Raw genomic sequence first — 18,995 nt, forward strand, 5'->3', positions numbered from 1 at the left:
TGGCAGCTGTCAACATCAGCACATTCTTTATTCCTTAAAAGATACCTTCTGGAAGGTTGCCTGATGAGTACAATCATGGTTGTCCTTATCCTGATTTGGATTAGACTATTGTCTCATTTGTTGTGTGTCGCTTACGCGCGGCCTTTATGCGCCTATCCCGGGGATGCGCAAGGTCTTCTCTTTATTCTCACAGATGTTTCATGCGCTTGCGCGTATGTGATATGCGCCACGCGCAGATGTTTTATGCGCTTGCGCATAGGTTTTGTCTTTGTGTCTTCATGACATCCTGATTTCAAGCCTCTTGTCTATATCTTGTGGGTTGACCCGCCCCGCTCGATGTTAAGGCGGGTGCATACCCCTTCAGATGTAACCTCTACAAGGCCAACTTCAGAAAATGTGAATGTTGCATCTGGCCTTGAAAACTTTAAACAACCCAAAAGAAATAGAAGTAGACGACCTATCTTAATGATTATGATGTGAAGTTGCCGCCATCTATAAACCTTGAGCAAGCATCCCCTTGCTCCGATCATGAACCTCAACGGTACACTCGAGCACCCATCTTTGGAAAACGAGACGACAACCAAGTTTGTAAGCTAAAAATATCACTCTATGGGCTTAAACAAGCATCAAGATTTTGGTACCAAAAAATTACTACCTCCTTGCAATGTCCCGGTTTCAAGCAATCAAAGGCCGATCACACAGTGTTTTTATTCCAAACAGAAGGAACTTGTATAGTTGCACTTATTTATGTGGATAATGTTATCATCACTGGAAATAACATGACAAAAATACAAGAATTTCAATTACCGCAGCATACCAAGTTTAACAACCATCTCATCCATATAATTTCACTTAGTGTGGATGCGATGGCTCAATATTCGGCTTCGAGATAGAGGTTCGAGAAACAACCAGCCTGCTTCTTTGACTTTCAAGAAATGGGTGCTCCTCCTAAGAGTAACAAATACCCAGTTCACAACTTTCTTGTCGTAGAACACCCGAGCCAGTCTGAGTCACAATAGGTTGTGAGAGTGGTTCCACCATCTTTAGTAATTGTATGGAAGGATGGGGTTATCAGCGAGGGTAGTGTTGCCGAAGGGACAAAAGACTTTTTAGGTGACGGTAAGACCTTTTAGCTTACATGATATAAATCCCTAAACTATTTTTCATAAGAAAAGAGATTGTAAACATTTGTTAAAACATTGTTTTGTATTAAAGAAGGGCATTAATTAAATCCCTAACTATGGAAGTATATTTTATTCAACTCTCTAAGGTGTTTATTTAAATAAAAAGAAATGTTCTCTGGTGCGTTAATAAAATAACCAGGTACCACTGTTGGTCACACTTCCAATCTTCCATGCCTGGTGTGACAGCTGTGTTGAGAATTCAACCCAAGATGACAAACAAGAATATTGCTAATGCGACATATCTTTGATTACGGTAGCGAGTCTCATTGGTTTATTATGCTTCATTGATAAGTGTTGTGAACTTGGAAGCTGTTGTTGTATACGTGTATCTGCTCCACCTGTGATCGTTCCTTCTACCGAGCCTTTGGTTGATCTCTTTATGAATCCTTTCTCTTTTCTCTCCTGAGGCATGCGAACGACCTTTATGATTCCGGGTCCGCTTTGGGAGGCTTAAATTATCAAACCAATGTGCTCCATATCATAGGTGGATTAAATTTCTCACCTCGTATAAGTTAAACATGCATATTTTATAATGAATCAAAGAATAGAATATATTATCATAAAGACAAGTATAATGATTTAGAACGTATTAATTATTACAAGTGACCGATCGATAATAATAATATAAAATATAGTTTTGAAAAATGTATATATGATACATGGAATATATGGTAGGGTACGTACGATGTAAAATACATGCCACTTTCCTATTGTCTAAAATATTTAGACAAGTGTATATTTTTAAATAATTAATTGCATAGGATTCGACGATTCGTGGAAAGATTTTTAAATTAACCATTATCATTTTGGTTGTTTAAAATTGCAAATAGATGTACATATATATTTCACACCTTTGGTTTGGTTTAAATGTATTCAAACTTAAAACTGTAGTAATTTCTTTGTTCATGTTCATAATCTTCTACGTTAAACACAATCAACCAGATGATAAAAGCTGTTAATCTTGGAGGCTGGCTAGTTGCTGAAGGATGGATGAAACCTTCTCTCTTTGATTCCATCCCGAACAAAGAGTTCTTGGTATGTTTTCGATTCAATTTGTGTGCTTTTTTTATTTGTAAACGTTTGATCAATTTGTTTTTTAATATGTGATTGATCATCACCAGGACGGAACCGAACTTCAGTTTAAATCGATAACAACCAGAAAGTTCCTTGCTGCAGAGCTCGGTGGAGGCACAAACATCGTTGCAAACCGTTCATCTGCTTCCACCTGGGAAACATTTCGGGTAATTTCCGACTCAAAGGAGCAAAGAAATTAATAACTCAACAAGCACAGAAAATTCTTAAAGAAAACTGATAAATTACTAAATGATGCATACATGTAAATGTGTAATGTAATAAGTTGATTTTATAGGGAATCATAAATATGATTGAAGGTATTGTCAAATTTTTGAAGTTGCAATCTAGCTTAAAAAACATGCTTAAACTAAAGACATAAATAAACACGTAAATTATTGTGATCATTCACGTTAATGTGTTCAAGATTGAACAAGACACATTTGGATATCCATAATATTAGGGAAATCATTTTAAGTAGAAAATCGGAACCCAGAATCTTAGTTGATGGAATTCGGGCGTGATAGTTGAGTCACACCGCCTTTGTTTGTTTGCCACATGATATGCTCATCCAGACCATCTGGCCACTGCTTCTGGCTTTGTAACTGCACTTGTAGACCAATTATGCTTTTTTTTTTTTTGGGGGGGGGGGGAGGGGGGGGGGGTGGCTTTTTTTCGTTGTTTCGCTCTCTAGTTAGTCCATGTAACAAACACTATGCTAACTCTAGCTAAGTTTTTCAATTTCATTCGGTGCTAACCGAATGGCAACAGTTTTGTCACCAAATGATGTTGCCAAAAGTTTAAGGAGCATTTATAAATTATAAAGATGGTTATTTCTCAGTTAATTAGTTGGTTTAATTTATTTGGTACAGTTGAGGAGGATCAGTGAAACCGGGTTTCACTTACGGGTGTTCAACAAACAGTTTCTAGGACTTGACAAAACAGGGATCAATCTGGTCGCTACCTCAAATGATTATCGAACATCTGGTATTTTTGAGATTATTAGAAAATCCGATGATCCAAATCTTGTTCGGATTAAAGCACCAAATGGGTCTTTCTTGCAGGTTCCTTTCCCACCAATTTGTATTTCTTTGATTCTTTGTATTCAGGATTGATTGTTATAAAGTAAGTTTTACTGACTCGTTTTCGTGCCGATTATTTGAATGATTTCAGGCGAAGACTGAAGATCTCGTGACTGCCGATTCGAAAGGAGACGGGCAATGGGGTGACAATGATCCTTCGGTTTTTGAGATGACGATCGTCTGAAGATTGCAAGGAGAGTACCAAGTGACTAACGGTTATGGTCCTTTACAAGCACCACAAATTATGAAAGTATAGTTTTCTTTTCCATTCTTTGTTATAGTTTTGTGGGTTATACTTTTATTTCAATAGGGTCACCAACCAATTTTGTGGGTTCCTAACGGTCGGTGTCAAGTTACGATGCAAATTAATGTCAGTCTGGCTGGATTTATCTGTTTAACCCATTTATTTTGTAATTAAAAACCGTTTTGTCACAATTAACACGTAATTATATATATACATAGTTATAAAACTGTAATATAATGGTTCTAATGCCTAATATGACAAAAGCTAATTAAAAAAATTTGGGTTAAAAGGGTCGGATTCTTGTCAACGTGAATATTTGTGTTGTGTTCCGGTTCATATATCAAACACGATTTCCAAGTCATCTCGTGAGTTCATGTCGGGTTACACCCACGAACACGACCCGCTTGACACTCCTATGTTAAGGCGTGAGTTCACTTTGCATTTTCATTCAGGATCATTGGGACACATTCATAGTAGAAAATGATTTCAACTTCATCGCAACGAGAGGATTAAACGCCGTCAGAATTCCAGTCGGATGGTGGACCACAAGTGATCCAACACCACCAGAGCCTTATGTGGGAGGATCATTGCAATACCTTGATAAGGCATTCTTATGGGCAGAGTATGCATATGTTCTTTTGTTTGAAATAATCAATATATATATTCTTGATGAAACCTGTATAGTAAGTTAATTTAGTATTTCATCAAATATGTGCATAGAAAATATAACCTGAAGGTGATATTGGATCTGCATGCTGCTCCTGGCTCCCAAAATGGTTTCGAGCATAGCTCTACTAGGGACGGTTCTATTGAGTGGGGCCAAACAGAAGAAACATTACAACAAACAGTTCGTGTCATTGAATTCTTTACTGCTAGGTATGCGGACAATCCAAGCTTATTTGCGGTTGAGCTTATAAATGAGCCTCATGCATCAGGAGTCTCGCTAAACATACTAACCAAGTACTATGAGGATGGTTATAAAGCTGTACGAAGACATTCTCCCAATGCTTTGTGGTTCTATCAAACCGACTTGGCGGTGATTCACAAGAACTTTTTCCTGTTGCAAGTGGAATGACCAATGTTGTTATTGATGTTCATTACTACAATCTATTTTCCGACATTTTCGATACTATGAATGTGGAACAAAACATTGAATTCCTTAAAACGACCCGTTCTAATGAGCTACAAGCTATTACAACATCAGACGGACCACTAACATTTGTGGGTACGTATCTCCAACTTCCTTATGATGCATTATATGTTTCATGTCATGATGAAATGATATCCTAAAGTTTTATTTGTGTAGGCGAATGGGTGACTGAGTGGCAAGTAAGAGGAGCAACTAAAGAAGAATACCAAAGGTTTTCGAAGGCTCAACTAGAAGTGTTTGGACGTACAAGTTTTGGATGGGCTTATTGGTCGCTTAAAAATGTGAACGGCAATTGGAGTATGGAATGGATGATAAAGAATGGTTATATTATACTTTAGAGATGTATCAATATTGTCATTTGATTGTTTATAGTTTTCTTTTCATAAGATGAAGTTTACGGTACTATTGTCATTTGTCAAGCGTCGGTTCGGTTGTAATGTTTGTATCCTAATCCTATGGGGTCTATAACTTCAAGGATAGCGAAAGTTATGTCCGTTTTAATTTGGAACACTTTCTAGCCGTCTTACATTTTTTAATTGATCCATATACAAATATGTCTTGTGTCAAAATGGACTTGCATTAATGATGTAGTAATAATATGTTGACAAAAGTTTGAGCTTTTATTATTGTTCAAATTTTGGAAAACTCGAAATCCCTCTCATCGTAGTGAGAGTGTTCATAGCTACAATGCTGATAACAAATTCAATCGTGATTTCAAGAAACAATTAGTAATCCAAGGTTGTAGTTTCAAGAACTTTAAAGCCTATCGACCAAAAGAATTTTATGGCGATAAAGGCGCCATATCTACTTTACGATGGCCTGAAGAAATCGATCAATTCAATGCTAAGTCACATAAACCCATTTCTGAATATTGTCAGAAAGATTTTGTTCCAAAACCCTTAAATCGGTTCAAGGCTTCAAGCTTGATAGCCCCCAAATTCTGATATGAACACTATGGTCCAAATCTAGTTGACATCTATACATTCACAATGGGCCCAAGCAAACAGCCCAGTTCAAGAATAGTAAGGGCCCAATAAGCTAAACATAGATTATAAATTTATAATCTTGGAGAGAGAGAGTTAGGTTATGAATTGGCTTGAATGTGAATGATCTTGTATCCTATCTCGTTCTCTTTGTTTTCCATCTTTACTTATTTTTGTTGATGTACTTCCTTCTAGCCTGCTTTCTATCTTACTATAAGAAATTCCTTATTTACTTGCCGAACCTTGTTATTCAAAATCTAATAACACACTTATCCTATTCTCGCTCAGCCTATATTGTCGCATAATTGGCCGCTGGAACTCCTAAGTCAAAGAGGAAGAGAGTGAATCTAGAAAAGAGAGTCCGACTTGCGTGTGTTAAGCATATAGCTTTCTCTTCTCTCGAGTTCACTCCTTCCCTTTATGGAAGTTACCTCAAAACCAACTCTTCTTTCTAGCTTGGTAATCCCTCGCTTTATTTACTTTTTTGAATGCAGTTCGGGATCGAACGAGGTTCTTAAAAAGAAAGGCTATTCATCTTCCCTTACGGGCTTATGGATCTAGTGGATCGTCCCAGTCAACTACTACTTATACTAATTCTACTAACTACTTAGTTATCGTCACTGGCTGCAGATCTAGCTTGGCTCGATAGGCTATTGAATAGGATGGAGGAAGGCTTGTCCCTAGCTTCTGAAACAAGAGAACGGACCGACTCTAACTAATCCACTCCTACTAACAGGAAGTGTAAGGGCAGACCTCGTCCTACTTTCACTCTACTCTTTCCATTTCAATGCTATATGAGGCACGATAGCGAGACCTAGCATCTCTCAGCTCAGATTCGGCATATCTGGTCTATTTTAGAAAGACTGTTTTCGACGGTTTTGTTCCATAGTACTGCCGTAACCAGCTTAACCCATTACTGTAAGATAGTCCACTCAAACCCCTCCTCTTCAATCAGTACGTAGGGGAGAAGGGTAGACCCCTGTTTTTCAATCTTTTACTAGATACAGATGATGTTCAGCGGGCTAAACCCAAGTAGCTCTGGCCCATGGCATTCCCTTTCCGACAAAACTAAGCGTCTTGCCGCTGGGTAAAGACAAATAGGAGGAGCCCCAAAACAAGTCTAGGCTTAAGAACGGTGATGCTAGTTCAGTTGTTGAAGAAAATGTCCCGTTGGGGGCAAGATCTCTGACTTCAGCTGCGGCTATTCTATCTATTCTATAGAAGTGAATATGAGAGAAAAGCTCTTCTTTCACATAGTGGGAGGCTGACCTTCTCTCTTCCCAAATCTCCCAATGATACCTCACTTAGTGGACGACCCAGAGGACTTGAATCAAGCCCTTTTAGCCTCGTTACGAGACTTTTTGGACGTGTTCGGTTAGCATTTCCACTTATCACCTTGAGTGAAGCCTTTCTCCCTCGGCAAAAAGCAAAAGTTTCTTAACAGTCAGGAATCCAGTATAGATGTAGGTAGAGGGCCATCTTCGTTCCCTGAATCCGCTAGTCAGTCGTCATTCAGTGAAGAGTCCTAAAGCATACAAGCAGTGAAGTGAACCTTCTAATTAAAGTGCAGTTCGATGGCTCGATCACTTCCTTTTCCACTAAGTGATTGCTTAGGGACCTTAGCATACGATCTGGGCTGTTTCCCTATCGACTTTGGATCTTAGCACCCAAAATGTCTGTCTGTACAAACGATCTAGGCCTGTATTCGGAGTTTCCTTGGGGTTGGTAAGGTGAAATGGGGCCACCCTAGCCCATTGAGTGCTCTACCTCGGGCCATCGACATCATACGCTCTACTGAAATAGATTTCGCGGAAGATACTGAACAGTTCACCATCCGAACATTAGCTAGCTGGCAACACAACTTTTACCACCCAAAAAAATATCTCAATTAGGCGGGGACAAGATTCGAACCTGTAGTCTTCAGATCATGAGTCTGACGAGTTGACCATTCCTCCACCCCGCTGAATCCTTTCCAAAAATACTTTTTCGATCTGAAGGTGTGTTAAGCATATTGCCATCATTCCCCTTCAGGGAATAGGGAATGATGCCAAACTAGTCTATCTGGGATGTCAGAATCTAGAGAGATATCTTACAAAATAGATTGAGCCTCTGTGGATAAGCTAGGCAGAACTAAGGTAGAAAAATCAGCAGATTGAATAACTTCTCTAAAAGGAGTATTAAGATCCACATTCTGCACAGAAAAAGCACCAGCACCCCGGTTAGCCATGCTCAAGCTGATAATTCATGGGTAGAGCCGAAGAATGTGAACTATACAAGTTAGAAATAACATTGATTAAATGAAGTAAAGGCTCCGGTGTATAGAGAATACCTCACCGTTTAAGAAGTAACCATAGAAACAATGGAATCCACTATTTCTTTATCATTACTTTGAAGAGGAAGAGCCCACTTGAATATTGAATTCAGGCTTTCATTAGCTCCTTCAGGATGGGATTGACGTATGGAACCACTGACAGTGAACCGTTCGTCTACCTCAGGTCTTACACTGAATGACCTCTCTCATCTAATCAATCGGTGAAGGATGTCTTTGAAGATCATCTGGTCTGGCTTGTTACCATTAGTTCCTCTCTCTATAGTTGAGCTATTAAAACGAGATATCCTAAATAATGGTTGACATTTAGGTAGCGTATCGCTTAGGTTGTGATAAGAAATGCTCAATTTTTCGCGCTCTTGCTACGGTTAAACGATCTTCTTCGGATAATTTGTCTAATCCAAGAATAGCTATAATATCTTGAAGTTCTTTGTAACGTTGTAAAGTTTGCTTAACCTGTTGTGCAGTTTCATAATGTTCTTCACCGACGATCCGGGGTTGTAGCATAGTTGACGTTGAATCTAAAGGATCTAAATGCTTTTCACATACAAGTCGGATAACGCGATAAGGCAGTTACACTCCTCCGCCTGGCATTCCAGTTCAAATACTAGTGAGGTAGAATACCTCATGTCATGCGTGAAAATAGTAAGGACCTTGCCTACGGGCTCATTGGGACACTCAAGTACGAAGGAATTCTCCACTTCATTAAGGAAGGTTTCAGAGACAGAGGATCAAAGCAAGGGAACGAGGCGACCGGAGGGAGGGTTTGGTATGGTAGTGAGACCAATAGGGAAACATAATAAATAGGGAGTATGTGAAAGATCCATTGACACACGAAGGTAGAAGTCAGGTGTGTATTAAATAGCATAACTACTAAATTCGCAAAGACTCCTTTTGGGAACTACCCGGGGAGGAGTTAGGAACAGGAACAAGGAGAAGCGAGAACCACTTAAATGGAGGATTCGATTGTATTTTGTCCTTTGTTCCCCATATCAACTGGGGATCAAAAAGCACCAAATTTGATGACTTATTAAGGGAAAGAACTCATTAATTAATAATTCTCACAACTATAAGGTCTACTCGACATGAATTAGGCGTTAATGAAACATTTTACAGGAACCTTTCACAAAATTCCCAACTAATAGTAAAATTATCAACTAGTCAAAATGTTTAATTATTAGACCATGGTATTTGATTCGACAAATACATCATTATTGTATACTCTTTCATATATATGGCGCAACCCAATTATTTTTTTTATTGAAATACCTAAAAATCACCCAAATACTAAGAAATTCCCCCTTGATGGTACGGAATTCACTGAGATTGACTTTAGATATCGCATTTCCGGTATATCATTTACTGTTCGATATTTCCGGTATGTAATTGACTCGTATATAAAGAAAGAAAGTCTTTCATTTCCTAGTTCGATATTCCAGATATTCCATTAGAATGACTGATGTTGGACTAGCTGACTCCCTAAGCTTTGCCGTATTGCATTAGAAAGTGGGGAATTCCTTCGTCTTTGGTATTAAACCATATTCAATCAAAATGAGACTGTAATTGAGTGGTACGACTGTCTGATACTATTGACCTAACGGGTTCCCTTCAAATTCACTACGAGAGAGGGCATCGTCCTTGATCAGTTCTCATTGGGCCAAGTATCCCTCAAGCACTAATAGGAGATTCTCCTCATTATGTAATATCCTTAGCTTCTTTGTCAATTTCCATATTCTAACCAAGGTATGGTACCTAGTTTCATACTTAAAATTCCATGTTTAAAATTTAACTCGCTTACGTAAACATCCGAAGATATCCATTTTTAAATACATTCAAAGTATTAAACTTAAAAATAAAAAAATAATAAAAAGTTAGGCAATCTAAAGTGTAGGAAAAAAAAACTAAAATGTAATGTTGTAGTGGTTCACAACACTAATTAGAAATATTTAAAAGGATTAGAGTTCACACCTCATGGAGATTCAAAAGAACAAATATTTATTAAAAAAAGAAAAAACTAATTAGGCTGGCAACCAATTATGAACATGTGAAAAATGGGAGAGTTAAATTTGTGAAAAATGTGTCTATTGTGCTTAACTACATGTATAACTAACCTACTAAATATTCTTCAGTAGGAGCTCAACAACTAATTAAACTAGGTAGCATACATGGATCGTTACGTCAGGCTGATAGTATTAATACTCGTACCACTTATGATAAAGAAATTCGCCTAGTCAGTTGGCAAAACATGCGGAATGTGGGTGCAAGTCAACGTGAATTCGATCGGAATTAAGTTATGGTACTGGAACAAAACCCAAAAAACCAAATTCGTTAACGACCAAATACATAAATTTAACTTATTTTAAAAACATACAAAACCGTACGTTATAGTGACAAACCAACGCGAGTTCTTTTGATATCAGCGTATGACACTGAAAGTAAACCATAAAAGAAAAAATATTGTACGTTACGAAAGCGAACTAACAAATATTTGACCAGAAATCGACAATGCACGTCAACACTAAATAAAAACAAAATATTTTCACTAAGAAAATTATTTTATAACAAAAATAAAAGGTAAAACAAATGTTAAATATACCAACCAAATGGTGCACATAGACCAATAAGGTCTCCGCAACACCAAAGTTAATAATAATCTTATTTATAATTTGTGATGTGACATGAAAGTGCTTGCCTTTCCCACATCCAACTAGCTCTAATGGGTGTGGCTTGTAAAGATTTACAACACTAACTAAAAATACCTACATGGGTGAAATGTTCACACTTCAATAGATATCTTCTTAAAACTAATTAGGCCGGCAACCAATTATGAACAACAAGATTAATTAAACATTAAGTTATGATAGGAAAAGCTCATCAATCGGTTTTAATAGTTCACTTTCAGTTGACTCAAAAGGTTTCTAAGTTTCAAAATATACAACATATATAACTAGTGTTGTAAGTTAACTTATTTATGCATTAGCAAAAGGTTTTGGGGTTTATTCACAGTAAAATATATATACAAAAATAAACAAATTGAAAAGAAAACAAATAGAAATTTTACATTTTTTCCAGTCTATTTTGTTTCTAAATTATTAAATAAGTTAGTAATCTCATCAAAGATGTGTTTAGAAACGCTGTAAAATATACATAGTTTTATTCAAATTGCTTTGTCGATTATTATTTATAATAGTTCAGCTTAAGTCAACCATTTAAAAGGAGTATCATTTATAGAAGTTCAGATTGATTGGCACATGGCACGTATTATTTGGAGCGGTTTATGCTGGTTTTTGTTGCAGCTTTTGTACAAACGCTTTATATTTAAAATTAAACTGGCAGATTTGTTGGGTTTATGGAGCCTTAATTGGGCATAGTTTATAAGACATCTTTAGTGACAGATTAATAGTAATATGCAACGAGTATGATTGAGTTTATCGTACTTTTTAACGGCAAATTTTACTAACACGCTTTTCTAGACCAATAAATATACTTATTTGCTCATGTTTGTAATCGGGATTTTCCATCTAATAGACACATGTCTCTAAAGTGCGACATTTTTTAGTTTGTCAAGAGTACAGAATGTTGGATTGCAAAAGCTTATACATAATTTACAAAATTGAGTTTTATGTGCCTTGTAAAGCGTTGAATACATTATGTTTCTTAAGCGAAGACAATAATAAGTTTTTTGACCATTAGTTGCATAAAAACTAGCACAAAGCGAGATGCGAAACAAGGTTAATTAGATGATAATTTTAGAATTTATCATATTTCTAAGAAATACAAGAAACAACACATAAGGGTTCAATCTTCTGCCAACATCTTATTGATATTCCATTGTGAATTCGACAACCAATACATTTTTTTGTGATGTAGTTGACTAAGAATTAAACACTTATTTTAAATGACTTCCATTTAAGGTAGGCATAAACGATCAAAGGATAATGTAACCATTTTTTATCATCCAATCCATACTCCAATGGTTATTCACATTTTTTAGCGACCAATAAGCCCACCCGAAGCTTGCACGTCCATAGACATCTTGTTGAGCCTTCGAAAACCTTTGGTAGTCTTCTTTAGTAGCTCCGCTTACTAGCCACTCAGCCACCCACTCACCTACAAAAGTTAGCGGTCCATTTGATGTTGTGATGGCTTGTAGTTCACTAGAACGGTTCGTTTGGATGAAATTAATGTTTTGTTCAACGGTCATATTATTGAAAATGTCGGAAAATAGATTGTAGTAATGAACATCAATAACAACATTAGTCCCTCCACTCGCAACAGGAAAGAGTTCTTTTGAATCATTGGCGCCAATTCGATTTGATAGAACCACAAAGACATTGGGAGCATACTTTCGTACAGCATTATAGCTAGCTTCATAATATTTGGTAAGTATGTTTAGTGGCACCCTGATGCAAGAGGCTCATTTATGAGCTCAACCGCGTATAAGCTTGAAGTGTTGACATACCTAGCAGTAAAGAACTCAATGACACGAACCGTTTCTTGTAAAGTTTCGTTTGTCTGGCCCCACTCAATAGAACCGTCCCTAGTACCGCTATGCTCATAACCATTTTGTGAGCCCGGAACAGCATGTAGATCTAGTATTACCTTTATGTTATATTTCCTACGCACAATAATGGTCTGATAACAAAGCTATATTACGTATTATATCGCTTTCATCAAGAAATATAAGCTTAAAAGTTAAAACAAAGCAAGATATGCATACTTTGCCCATAAGAAGGCCTTATCAAGGTATTGCAAAGATCCTCCTACAAAAGGCTTAGGAGGTGTTGCATCATAGGCAGTCCACCATCCTACTGGAATTCTAACGGCGCTTAAACCGCTTGTTGCGGTAAAATTGAAATCATTTTCTACTATGAATGTGCTCCAATGATCCTGAAAGAAACCATAAATTAAACATAAGGTTTAACATTTAGGATATTTTGCTAATGGAAAAAAATGATAAGTGTAACCCGCAAATTAAACAGATATAAATAAAATCATACTGTCATGATTTGGGGTGCTTTTAAAGGACCGTAGCCATTAGTCACTTGGTACTCTCCTTGCAATCTTCGGGCAATTGTCATCTCAAAAACCGAAGGATCACCATCTCCCCATTGTCCGTCTCCTTTCGAATCAGCCGTCACGAGATCTTGTGTTTTTGCCTAGAAACATTAATCATATAAACCACACGAAAATGAGAAAGTAAAACTTGTTTTCTTGTAATAGTCACTAATCATTCATCAAGACCTACTAAAGAAACCCAAATTTATGACAAACGAACCTGTAAGAAATACCCATTTGGGGCTTTTATCCTAACACGAGTTGGATCATCAGATTTTCTAATAATCTGAAACACACCCGACTTTTGAGAATCGTTTGATACGGCGACCACCTTGATCCCTGTTGAGTCAAGTCCTAGAAACTGTTGGTTAAACACCCGTATGTTAAAGCTGGTCTCATTGATCCTCCACAGCTGTACCAAATAAATTAAAGCAACCATTTAACCAAGAAAAAAAAACCATTGTTACAACTTAAAAAGCATTCTTAAACTTTTGCAACAACATTTTAGTGGCCAAGGCATTGAATGAAATTACCCGAAAAGTTTCCCAGTTAGAAGCCGATGTACGGTTTGCCGCGATGATTGAACCTCCGCCGAGCTCAGCAACAAGGTATTTCCTTATCGTTTTCGATTTTAATTGAAGGGCAGTTCCATCCTAGTGATGATCAATTCATAAGTAATTTTTTAAGCTTGATTTGTAATCAAGCAGAATTAATCCGTACAGAAATTAGGTCGTGGATACGTTCGTCTGTTTAAACTGCCAAACGGACGTAAAAAATCCAGCGCCGAACCATTGGCGGATCCAGCATACAAACGGGTGGTTCCCCGGAACCACCCGAGTTTCGAAATAATAGTGTACGGATATATAGAAGACGCGTAGGAACCACCTTATAAATTAAGAGGGAACCACCTAAAAAAAATTCCTGGATCCGCCACTGCGCCGAACGTATGGTGTAAATAAGAGGGGGAGGGGGGGGGGTTGACCTTAAAATATTATTAGTCTTATACACGACCGTCCCCATAAATTTTACAATAAATTAACCAATAATTTCATTGAAAAGTAGTGTTTACATCGAGACAGAAGGCAAACGCCCATAATTCCGGACAATGACCACTAGTTGGGACGTTAGTTATGACATACTTACACTGAATCACTGATTTGTCATCTGATCAATTAGTTTTAATTTATTTGATTATGGACTAGAGTTTGAAAAATTACAAGTTATGAACTTTAAAAATTATTTGTACGTAGGTGACTGAGTAGTTAATGTGGATTAGAACACTGAGTTCTTATGATTAAGTCGAATGTGATTATGTGAAGTCCATGCTAATTTGTGAATTCGAATATGTAATAATGTGATATGTTATTGTCTTGAAAGAGAATCATGGTAAATTAGTAAGATTTTAATGACTTAATTTACTTTTCATTATACATTTGTAACGACGTTTAACGTACTTTCAGTTACCGAAAACAATTACTACATAGTGATAGACAGAGGACCCCTAAAATTTTGCGCCCCATGAAAAAATTTACTGGGTCCGCTCTTGCAAAAACCATTTAAAGTGTTTTCATACTGCATGCACATGAAAACGAGTTAAACAAGCCATAAATTATACATAAATTAAATTGAAAACAAACCAAGAAATCTTTGTTCGGGATGGAATCAAAGAGAGAAGGTTTCATCCATCCTTCGACAACTAGCCAGCCTCCAAGATTAACGGCTCGGATCATCTGATTATTTGTGTTCAACGTTTGTCCATTGGATATTATGAACAAAGCAAACACAGAATGGTTAGAGTTTTGAATTTAGTGTTTTCATTGAATTGTCTTGTTTAGTCAACAATGGTTAGAGTTTGAAGGTACACTTGTGTTCACAATCGAAGGTGTGTATATATAGGAACATTGTTGGTGGTCCATTTTGAAGGTACATTTGTGATTTGTGTAATCGTGTTCACTAGTCATCACCCCACATAAATGAACGTTTACAATTTAAATAAGAAAAATGATGTAATATAATCTTATATCCTATTGATAGAATGTAACAATGACCTAAATTCGAAAGCTAATATTTTATTGATATTTGATATTATGTCAGAATAGTCTCTTTATTCAGGAAAAAGGCATAATATTTTTTATTTTCTAGAACTTGTAAATATAATTCATATCATCGTTTACCTTCTATAATACATTGCTAAATCAGAGACGTGTGACAAGCCGATTGAAGAGCATTTGGGGCCAGTCACGGTTCGAGACATTGGTTCGACTAGTCCGGACCAAGTACTACACCGTAATATGCGCATCATGCCAGATATACCTTGTACCTAAGACATATATACGTCATACAATTTTTTAAACGTTAATTATATATGTACGTTTATTAATTATTCTGAAAAGGGTCACTTGTAATTCTTTGCTAAGGACCACCAATCTTAATATTGGTGAAAACTTCCTGAAATAATGAGAAGCAGTCAACTTCTAGATGGAGCCTTTACAACCTTTAATTGTGCAATGAAGTATAAAATGTTGACCTTATCTTGCACGTAACCATTAATTTACCAAAAGGATATATATATATATATATAGGGGATGGTTTAAGAGAGAAATGATATTATTGTAAGAAATGTAAGAAATGAATATGAACCACTAGTTTTGTTTTAAGTTTTAAATGCTTAAAGCTAAATAAAGAAACTATTAATTATTTTTTTTCTTCAATTAATATAACTAATAAACCATAATACTTATTTATTTAATTAGGTCAACTAATTAAATTATTATAATTAGAAAATATTAAGAACTCATTTATTTTTATAACTTACTTTTTGTTTCTTAAATTTTTATCCTACACAAGTATAATTTATTCATACATTAAAATTTCTTTCCATCCAAAACTAATTTCTTCCAACTCAATATATTAATATCCATCAACATATACTTACATTATGATGAATAATACCAAAAAACAATTTTACATGTGTTTGCATTAGATATCAACAAAAAACATACAACCTACACAAAAGCGTATAATCTACACTTATTCTAAAATTAAGACAACATATAAGCGACACACGAAAAACATTTAACCTACACACAAAATTCATCATCAATAAAATACACACGCACACGAAAACATATAACCTACACACAAAAAACATATAACCTACACACGAAAATTTTATCTTACACAAATACAATTTATTCATACATTAATTTCTTTTCAAAACCAATTTCTTCAAATTCAACATATCAATATCCATCAACACGTAGTTACATTGTGATGAATAATACAAAAAACTATCTTACACATGGTTGCATTAAATGTCAATAAAAATATACAACCTACACAAAAACATATAACCTACAATTATTCTAAAAATAAGAAAACATATAGTTTACATATGAAAAACATATGACCTACGCATGTGTATGGTATGTGTATCTTTGTGTAGTTTATATAATTGCTGATGTCGAATTACATATGTAAGTTATATGCTTTTTGTATGTTGTACGTTTTTATTGTTCAAAGCAAGTGTAGGTTATATAACTTTGTATAGGTTGTATATTTATTGAACTTAAATACGTTAAAATATGCTAATATATTGAGTGAAAATTATTTTTTTAATATAAAGAAATGATATTATATGAATAAATTATATTTATGTTGAATAAAATGAAGAATGTGTAAATAAAAAATAAAACTAAAGTAGTGTTTTTATCTTTTTAATTATTATAGTTAAATTAGTTAGATATATATTAATTAGAGATATTTATTATGGTTATATTAGTTGTATTAATTTGAGAAAGAGTGTGCATTTATTGTTGCATTTACATCTTTTTTATTTATTTTTAAATATTTAAAACCTAAAATAAAACTAGTGGCTCATATTCATTTATCTCATTTCTTGCAATAATTTGATTTTTTTCTTGAACTTAAACCTATATATATATATATATGGGAGGGTTATTTTGAGAACCATGGTGAGTTTTAAGAACTTTAAGAACTCAATTTTTAATCACACATTTAATTAAATGATTTGAAATATGTGGCTGAGATTAAATTTAATTAAAAATGAAGCATGAGAGAGAATAAGTATTTTTGATAATTACACAAGTTTAAACGTTAGTTACACATGTGTAAAAAGTCGATTCGGTGTGTAAAAAAATACTGTAATTTTTTGTACATCACTTACACTTACGTATTACACATGTGTAAAAAAAATCAAAAAAAAATTGTTACTTTGAGTTCTTAAAACTCAAAGTGGTTCTCAAAAGAAATCAATCATATATATATATATATATCATGAGATAACCTTTTTGAAATTGAGAACTATGAGAACCATTTTGAACTACAAAAAACCCAAAAATAAAAAAAATCATAAAATAAAAAAAACACAAAAATCAAAAAAGTATAAAAACCAAAATTCTTATTTTATCATCCCGGTTTCATAAAAAAAAACTCGGTTTAGCTAAATTATATACACATATGTATAATATATACATATATGTATATTTACATTTTTTTTACACATGTGTATAAATTAAGATAAATGATATTGTATATATGTGTGTATTATGTAACTAAAGATTATATAAAATTATACATATGTGTATAATACAACGTTTTTTTTTATTTTTTTATTTTTTTTAATGAAACCGGAATGAAATATAAGAATTTTGGTTTTTTTACTTTTTTATATTTTTTGTTATTTTTTGTTTATGATTTTTTAAAATATTTTTTTAAAGGTGTTTTTAATTGTTCAAAATGGTTCTCAAAGTTCTCAATTTGGAAAGAGTTCTCTTAGAATCCTTACTCTATATATATATATATATATATATATATATATATATATATTCAAAAACGCTGTTTTTATTTTAGATTAAATCATAAATCCGAGTTGTATAATCTATTTTCTTCTATATTCATGTCTAGGAGAATATATCATGTGATTGTACGATGCATGAAGACATGCATGAAAACTTGATTCCGTATCTATTTGTACTTGCATTTGAATCTTTTTTTCACAAGAAAACAAACTTAAATCATTTGGTCTATAACTTCTTGAAATTGATTCCTTGCGGTAAAAACCTCCAACGTATCATAACTTCTTGAATGATATGATTGATATCAATAGAAGTATACATGAATATTAATCTTACTCTCCTTCCTTACTTAGAAGTGTGTTTTAATAAAATTACGATCACACCGTGTAGGATAGTTTCTATATATACCACGTAAAGCTATCGAAACATGAGATGTAATAGGATCGATGCACATTGAGAAAGTTATGAGAATAAAACACATATGCCATAAACATGATCAAAATGCAACCTAATATTCCTCATCGAGCAATGACGGCAAAAATATAAGTGTGATCAAGACCATATGGTAAAAACGATAATAAGCTCATAGGTGGCGGTGTTCTTCGACCACGTCATATTGTTATTACCTAACTATATGGTGTAACAGTCCACCTACCGCCGAATCAAAGTATTGTTCGCTTTGGTTGGAAAGAACCATCATCGCCTCAAATATTTGTTTTTTTGTTGTACATGTGGAGACTTTCCAGGAGGTCGCACATCCTGATACTACTCCCATATGAGCACACTTAGTTGTGGAGTTATTCTCTCATCCGCTACTATTAAGGGCTCAAAGCATGTTATTATAGAAAAGGTATTCACCTCCTTATATAGAAGGTTTCGCTCTCCTCCCTAACAGAACCGATTTAGTACATTACAGTCAAACCCCCCCCCCCCCCCCGGGGGGGGGGGGGGTGATACCACCAGCCCGGCCTTGTCTCTGGTACCATTTGTAAGTTGTAACAGGCCACCTACCATCGCATCATAATATTGTCCGCTTTATCGATGACAAACCACAATCGCCTCACGTATTTGCTTTTG

The 18,995-nt window shown here is 35.0% G+C and overlaps 1 non-coding gene and 2 pseudogenes across 3 annotated transcripts; 1 reads left to right on the plus strand and 2 right to left on the minus strand.

Moving 5' to 3' along the window:
• The first annotated feature begins 2,126 nt into the window (after positions 1-2,126).
• On the plus strand, positions 2,127-5,072 carry LOC143609561 (putative glucan 1,3-beta-glucosidase A; annotated as a pseudogene). Its single transcript, XR_013149442.1, has 7 exons — positions 2,127-2,219; positions 2,306-2,425; positions 3,128-3,319; positions 3,429-3,587; positions 4,034-4,203; positions 4,302-4,806; positions 4,888-5,072. The product of XR_013149442.1 is annotated as a putative glucan 1,3-beta-glucosidase A (transcript).
• A 2,532-nt stretch (positions 5,073-7,604) lies between these two features.
• On the minus strand, positions 7,605-7,677 carry TRNAM-CAU (transfer RNA methionine (anticodon CAU)). Its single transcript has one exon. It is a non-coding gene; the product is annotated as a tRNA-Met (tRNA).
• Positions 7,678-11,971: 4,294 nt separating this feature from the next.
• Positions 11,972-14,883, minus strand: LOC143609559 (putative glucan 1,3-beta-glucosidase A; annotated as a pseudogene). Its single transcript, XR_013149441.1, has 6 exons — positions 14,739-14,883; positions 13,635-13,754; positions 13,322-13,513; positions 13,044-13,202; positions 12,764-12,933; positions 11,972-12,661 (listed from the first exon to the last, which is right to left on the minus strand). The product of XR_013149441.1 is annotated as a putative glucan 1,3-beta-glucosidase A (transcript).
• Positions 14,884-18,995: the final 4,112 nt, after the last annotated feature.

Source organism: Bidens hawaiensis, unplaced genomic scaffold (genome assembly GCF_021521415.1).
Source record: "Bidens hawaiensis isolate Kalapana, Puna unplaced genomic scaffold, B.hawaiensis_p1.1 tig00004769_1, whole genome shotgun sequence".
In the NCBI taxonomy this organism is placed as follows: Eukaryota; Viridiplantae; Streptophyta; class Magnoliopsida; order Asterales; family Asteraceae; genus Bidens; species Bidens hawaiensis.